This window comes from Chroicocephalus ridibundus, chromosome 9 (assembly GCF_963924245.1).
Source record: "Chroicocephalus ridibundus chromosome 9, bChrRid1.1, whole genome shotgun sequence".
NCBI lineage: Eukaryota > Metazoa > Chordata > Aves > Charadriiformes > Laridae > Chroicocephalus > Chroicocephalus ridibundus.
Window position 1 is genome coordinate 13895788 of NC_086292.1, and position 7398 is coordinate 13903185.

Here is a 7398-nt window from a genome sequence, read left to right on the forward strand (position 1 = left end):
GATTGTGCAAGATGCCCAAAGGCACACCTGTTTTATGCAGATTAAATATTTTTTTGATCAAACCTCCCTTTATTCAGGAGAGGCTGGGCAAACAAACTTGCTACAAATCTTTTTTCCAACTAAAACAGACACATTAGCCTATTTTCTAAGTCTTTCCCATAAACAGTAAATGTGTAAGAGAATATATTTGTAATTTGTTCCAACTATTTTATACTTCCTATAGTCTTAAATTTTGAATCAACTGGGCTTGGATGTACGGTGATGTGTCCTGCTAGTGGGTAAGGAAGCATGCCCTGTGCTAAGCCAGCTGCAGCGCTGGAATGGCCACCGAGGGCCAGAAGAGAGAGTGAGCTAATTCAGTATGCTGTTCCCAACGATGGCTGCTCGTCTCCTGGGAAGATAAAAAACTCTGTTGCTCAGAGACTTTTAGCTAAAGTAGACTATTTCTGCTCTTGACAGACAAATTAATGGAAGAAAAATCCAATTGCTTTCTTAATCCATATAAGCTTCTGGTATCTGCAGCTTGATGTAGCTCCACGGTTTAACTTCTTGGTGTGTGAAAATCGCTTCTGGTTGTTTTGACCCTTCTGTCTGGTATTTCCATGTGACGTCCCTTGACTTTTGCATTAATTAACCACGAATTATCGTTCTATCTTAACTCCTTGTCAATGCCACTCCTTGTTTTATAGATTTGTATCACCGATTCCTTACACTACTACCTCATTCATCTCTCCTCTAATGTTTTCCAGGTGCAGTTTCATAGTACCTCAAATAAATTTAAGTTGGAGCTTCCATCTCTCTACCTCAGACTGCATGTTCTTGCTCCGACATGGATTTCACATGCTCCAGGTTGTGTGCTCCTGCGGAGTGCAACTCTTCCCTCACCTCCTCCTTTATTGGAGGACCTACTGGAGACCTTACCAGGCCATGGGACCTCCTCATCAACCTCTTCTTGGCCCTGGACAAGCTGGCCTTGCGTGCCATAGCAAGAAGCTCTATGGGGAATCCTGGTGCCTGCAAGGCTCGTCCACTCACGTCTCCAAGCCAGGCATCATGGAATGACATCCAGGTTCAGTGGCATTATCAGGGATGCTTGACAAAACGTTTTGTTTCTTTCAAAAGGATGAACATCTGAGTCAAATTAATGATTTCAGCAAAGTTTGAAACAGATTTCGGTTAATTACAATCTAAGGAAAAAATATAACCTGTCACATTATACTTACAATAATGAGTCCTAAAATGAAACTCACTCCAGAGAGGGATATCCAAGTGAAGAGTCAAATGTACCACGTTCTGTGGAGGCTTTAGGAACAGCAGGATGGGAAACCTTCCCTGTAGCTACAGGTATGCAAATGCCTAACTGAATTACATAGGATTTACTGATGTAGCAGCTGCTCCTTTATTTGTCCTACAAAATAGTTCTGTTTAAACTAGTCCTTTGAAAGCTTTCAAACTTTTTTTTTTTTGGAAAGTAAAGCAGAAACAGATTTATTTGCTCTCTGTAAATAAAGCTATGGTCAGCTAGTGATACCCTGAGGATAAGTGGAATACTTCCAAAGGCTTCAAAACAGGTAGCTAAGAAAAGCAAGCCTATTGTCAGGAAGCTTACATTCACTACGAGAGCACAGAAACGCCTTTGCAAACATTTTAGGAGTCCACAAACAAAAATTTAAACTGTCTTTATATACCAGTACGTCAGACGATCCTTAAACCCAAATCTAACTGAAAGGATTTCCGTTTTCTCTCATGTTGCAACTGCTTTGTATCTTTCCAGTAAGAAAAAACCCAGCAGTGATCTCTGTGGAATGTGACCAGCGTAACACAACTTCCCAGCCAGTGCAATTGCTCTGTACCAATGCTAATTCTCACCCTGATCACAGAGGTCAAAAAGAAGCAAGAGAAAGCTATGTTGAGGACAGACTAAAGCAAATCTAGAAGGTTTTTGGCCCATGATTCAGGGCAAGCTTGCAAACAGTCAACAGCTTCTCACCTCATTCCTGATACCAGCAAAGGGATTGCACAATGTTCGCACTTCTAATCTAAGTAGTAAATCAATATTTGGAGCCTTGTGGGTTGTTTATTTATATTAGGAGCAGTGACTGATGAAGTCAACTATTTCTTTCATGCAATCCTGTTTCTTCACAGAATGTACAGTTAGAATCAAAACAACAGAAAACAAATTTTGTGCACAAACTTTGCCATTCCAAAACAAGTTGCCTCAGTTTTGTCTCAGGCTAGTAAACTTTTAATGTGTTCCTTTTTCTTTTAAAAAAAAATAAAATTGTATTTCTGCTACTTCTCAATAAACTTAGAGCATATAATAATAAAAAAAAAAAAGCTGAGGCACTTTAGACCTCCACGTTAACTCTGCTCATTGGGGCCAACGTGCTTTTGTTTGCTCTAGATCTTTTTAAACTGACTCTCAGGTTTTAAAAGACAACAGAACAAAGCCCACATAGCGGTCAGTCATACAGATTTGGTGACACAAAGGATTATTGAGCTCTCCAAATAAGTGCATTTCAAGGAGGAATTTCAAGTAGGGGGGAACTGAGGGATGGCCTATTGAATAAAGGGCAGTGTTTTAAGAGAAGGGGCCTACTTCCAAATGTGGGAATTGTTTTGTTCTTTGATGCCTTTTGTTCAAGGTAGGTCCATTCCCTTCTTACTCTTATACATGAAACCTGATCGGAAAATTATCTGCAAATCTGTTTATAACAGTTGCCATAAAGAAGCAATTTCTATATTTCACATAAAGAATAAAAAAATCTCTATCACATCTAGTATTTAGAGCCAACATACTGGGCCTTTTTGGGGAAGGAGCAGGGGGAAGGTAGAGACAAAGCTCCCTAGGTCTTATGAACTAAAAACTTTTAACCAGTTTTGGTACCCTGATCTACGCGGATACGACTTCTCATTCTGAGTCATTATGTAGAGGGAGTACAGCAGCTTGCAAGCCTTCAACATACACCTGCATTACGTAAGTAAATCTTTGTTTTAAGACATATTCCATACATGAAACAGAAACATGTACCTGCTTGCAGACATAACATTTGTATTCTGTAAAAACATCACATTCATTACCTGCTCAGATCCCTGCAGCGTTTAGAGCTACTTTTTTTTTTCCAGAGGTAAGTAACTTGCTGCCTGTTTAGGCAGCACGAGGGACAACTCACTGTAGCATTACCCAGATACGTATTATGCCCCACAACACTTAAATATCTGCAGCATTTCAGAGATTGTGATATACTCAATTAATTCATCAGACATAGGGTGCTGCCCTACATATCAATACGTACAGCCCAGTAGGCTTCCAAAATACCATAGCACACATAGTTGCATTTTGTGCTTGGATTTTGATTCTTTCATCCAAGGGGGCACCTAGTTCCTTAATGATCTTGGGTCAAATCAGCACTTCATAGACGGTACCATTGAGATTGGTAGGTTGGCATACTACATAAAGTCAAAGGAGGATGCAGTTTCAGTGCTGTCTTACTGTACAGTTTATGACAAAACTGAAAAGCCCCATCAGGAGCAGAGCTTTAGGGTATTGGATCCTAAATGGGATGCTGCATGGACATGGCATTCCTAACTGAAGAACATACATTTTAAGAAAGGAAAGCAGTATTGATAGAGACATTGCTCGTCTATACCACAATAAATCTAGGGAAAGATTTACCACTCTAAATTTAATTTTGTTGGTGCAAGCAGTTACATGTCTTATTAGTAGAACATATGCAACTGTACCATCATTAGACTGCTGTACAAAACAAAGTACCTAAAATTTTGAACAGCCATTACAAGGAGGACTTCGAGTAGTTCTCACATAATGAAATATGTTCTAGTGCTGCCTAGGGACATTCAAAGGAAAGAAAATAAAATGCTATAAAAATGAAAAGTTTTATTGATTTTTCACAAGATCCATTCTAAAGCGCACAACCACGGTTAGCAATTGCCACAACAGGACAGGCTTACTATAAAAAGCCCATTAGATTAGGATAGATTATGGCTACAAGGATGTCTAAATAATTGTTTTCTTCCGATCTATTCCACACTCTTCTCATCAGGATTTTTTGAGTTTTACAATTTCCTTTAAGGGAATCATAAAATTTTGAACACTATGGTGTCCTAATTTAGTATGAAACCGTTTGGGGAATTCATTAGCGCGAAGACTAAAATTCAGCAAGGACCTTGACCTCAATAGTTTTTCTATTTACATATGCCATGGCAGAAGTTTGTCTTGACAGAAACAGCAAGGCCAGCCTCCTAATGGATACTTCTTTCCACAACTAGTTTTTTTTTTATTTTGAACCTAGGTAGCAAAAAAAATAACTCGTTCACCTTAACTTTGTTCCAATTTGTCATCTGTCCTCCATTTTTGTAAAAATATGATACTCAATTAAAAAAATAACACAAGTCCTAATGATGTATACCTGTGGGCTGGCTGCGACTTCAGGTACATTTCCGAGGAATGTTTAACAGGCAAGTACAAACAATATCCTCTGCTGTACTCCCATACAAATCATTCTCATGTATTCCTCTGAATCTGTAATGTGAGAAGTAATGTTGTTAAGATTAGAATGACTCAACTAATTGCTGATCTGTTTGCAGTCATTCCTGTAAGTTTTGGGGGCAAATACACATCAGTAGATTTGGATGAAGGACAGACATAATCTTATGTGCAAAACGTGTTTCAGTGCATGAAGGAATCCCTATTTTAGAATAACTGCCTTCCTATGTAACAATATGACTATTACACAAAGATTAAATGGTGTGTTTCTTTGTTTATTGAGGTTTCATTTCCTAAAGCTATCATAGTCCTTAAGACTGACAGACTATGAGCTCTTTTCTGTACTTATTCATGTAAAATCACATCTAAGAGAAATTTCTGAAAATTATTTGGTGATAAATTGGCAATCTACTTTTCAAGTCTTAAAAAAGTCTTCTTATTGTGAAGTCCCTTGTGTAATTTTTTTAAACAAACTGTAAATGACTCTTGGAACATCTGTTTCTATGATTATATATATCTATAAGAATCAGTACAAACTGATCCTGCTTTCATCAGATATACTTTCTTTTTCTGTCAGAGATCGCTGTGCCCAGAAGGTGAAATTACGGCATCACAACACAAAACTCCAGCCGAAGGACAGAAGCATTATAAGTGCTTTAAACTGAGTAGGTAGTAGGTAGCCTTCCAGTCTTAAAATATTCTACACATCCTGTCTAAACTACTGCAAGCTGCCAGTCTGCCCTGACACGCTCCAGCAGTTCTGCTTCAGCTTGTTCCTGAACTTGTAAGGGAGTCTTTACGAGACAGCCTTGCAGCTTCTATCCTTTCTGTCATGATTTACAAGATGGAGCACCTGTAAGAATCTCATTTATTCAGCTTGTCAAAATGTCAGGATTTTGTTGGAATTCAAATTATATTATTTTCAGTCTGTCTCTGCAGCAAAACTTTCAGTCACACCTTGTTTTTTCTAGCACAACCTCTTTCTTCAGAGGCTGATTGATCACTGCATTGTTTCCCATCAGTGCAACTGAATGGCCTCCATAGCAGTGTGGATCATTGAAAAAATAACACAAATTCCAGAAGAGCCTTTTAAAATGTTATTTATGGATGGTTTGCAGTAGTGGTACGGAACCCCTTCAGCAATTTTGCATATTACACTGAACAGTGTAATAAATGTGTATGATTATTTTTTTCTTGGTCAACTTTTTCGGACCCTTTAGAAGTCACCCACAAAACATTCCCCACATACACTTTTATCTCTCCCGTCCAGATACGTCTATACAGGCTGTTGCTAACCTGGACAAAGATGCCAGAGTAACATTCTTAGTAGCATTTTTCAGTCAAGAAGTCAACATTTCCTTTGCCTAGTGACTTCATTGTCAAAATCTTTGGGTCTCAATTGATCTGTACACAAAATGTCTATCCATAAAAAAACCAGAAATGACATACAAAGATGAGAAGTACACCTTAACATAGTGTCTTTCAAAAAGATATTTGAATTCTTACCTTAAAAAGTACTTCCCAGGAGATCAAGGATCAGATTCAGCACTCAGATCTGTAGAGTAAAAGCATTTTTAATGAAGAATCCAGGTGAACTTCAATCTTTAACACTGTGGTGAAGTTAACACCACTGTGACTGCTTTAAATGCTTGCACTTGTGACATTGGCTTCCCTTTTGCAGTTGAAACAGAAGAGAATTCTAGTTACACAATCAGTTTGTCCTGTCAGTAGGTGCTACCTACCTGTACATGGTGTTCCTCGGGTTTACAAGTAAAGTCATATATGCAAGAAATATTAATCGAATATGCTTCATTTACACAATACTTCTAATGACTATGCTTTCATTTCTGTCAGTAGTTCTATTACAAGTTGATTGCTGGAGTCAATTATTTAATTAATTCACATGACACTATATATGCAAATTGTTTGCAAAAATAATTGTTATTGTTGTAGTAGTTACAGAAGTAAATGCTTGTGGATGAAACCTAGTTACGAATATTGTCAGACACTGGAGTTGGGGGCGGGGAATGGCTGCATTCTGAGGCGTTCTCTGCTCTTGCTGGTCTTGTACTCGGAATTCAAAACTGCCTGAAAGTAGACACCATCACGGTATCTGTAACGATACCTGGCTCCAAAGGCCAGCTCAGGTATCAGTATTACACACAGCCGACAAATACCACGATAACAGTTTATTTTTGTTCAGATGAATAGTATCGCTTACAGACCTATTTTCTTACTGGACAATGATAGTTAAGAAAGATGATGCCTGGGGGAGTTTCAGCTTTAGCCTATGTTGCCTAGATAATTTAACTTCTTCATTAATATACAATAGAAGCATCTTCAAATAAAAGACTTGTAGCAGCTTGAGAAAATTAGAAGGTAGTGCAAAAATAGGCAGGGTAACAAAAGGTACATTATATTCCCTACACAAACAGCCCGAGCAATTCCATCTCTTACCGAGTTTTAGAATATTATTTTCATGACTTCTTCCAGTTATATCACTGGGCCTAACAAGAGACGTTCCTCTTCACAAATTTTGCCTTGCTTATCTCCTGATTATCAAGGCTACAAACAGCGTCATGGCTATTTTTTCTTTAAGCATTATTGATCAGTATTTGCAGTAACACCCTTCAGGAGAAAAGTCCAGAGTAGCATAATTCTTAGTTTAGGACAATGGAGCACAGCAGCGGTAGCACCTTTCCTATCTTCACGATTTAAGCATTGGTTAGTTCTGCTTGCAGAGGTTGTTCAGCAAGCTCTGCAAATCACAAGTGCAGAGTACGTAGCAGAGGACTAGGTGCTAGTTCTCAGAATTTAAAGGGTTGCTTAAAACAAAGCAGATCTATTTCTAAGACATGTTTTCACACTGGATTTATGTATGATACAGTAAG

General features: G+C 38.3%; 1 protein-coding gene across 2 annotated transcripts in view; it reads right to left on the reverse strand.

The window, feature by feature from the left end:
• ACSL4 (acyl-CoA synthetase long chain family member 4) overlaps positions 1-6047 on the reverse strand; it is a 48677-nt gene extending 42630 nt beyond the window's left edge. Inside the window, exon 1 of one of the 2 annotated variants that reach the window (XM_063346591.1) lies at positions 6014-6047. The gene's annotated coding sequence lies outside the window, so the exon portion shown is untranslated. The remainder of the gene's footprint in view (positions 1-6013) is intronic. The other variant, XM_063346587.1, reaches the window with a different exon arrangement.
• Positions 6048-7398: the final 1351 nt, after the last annotated feature.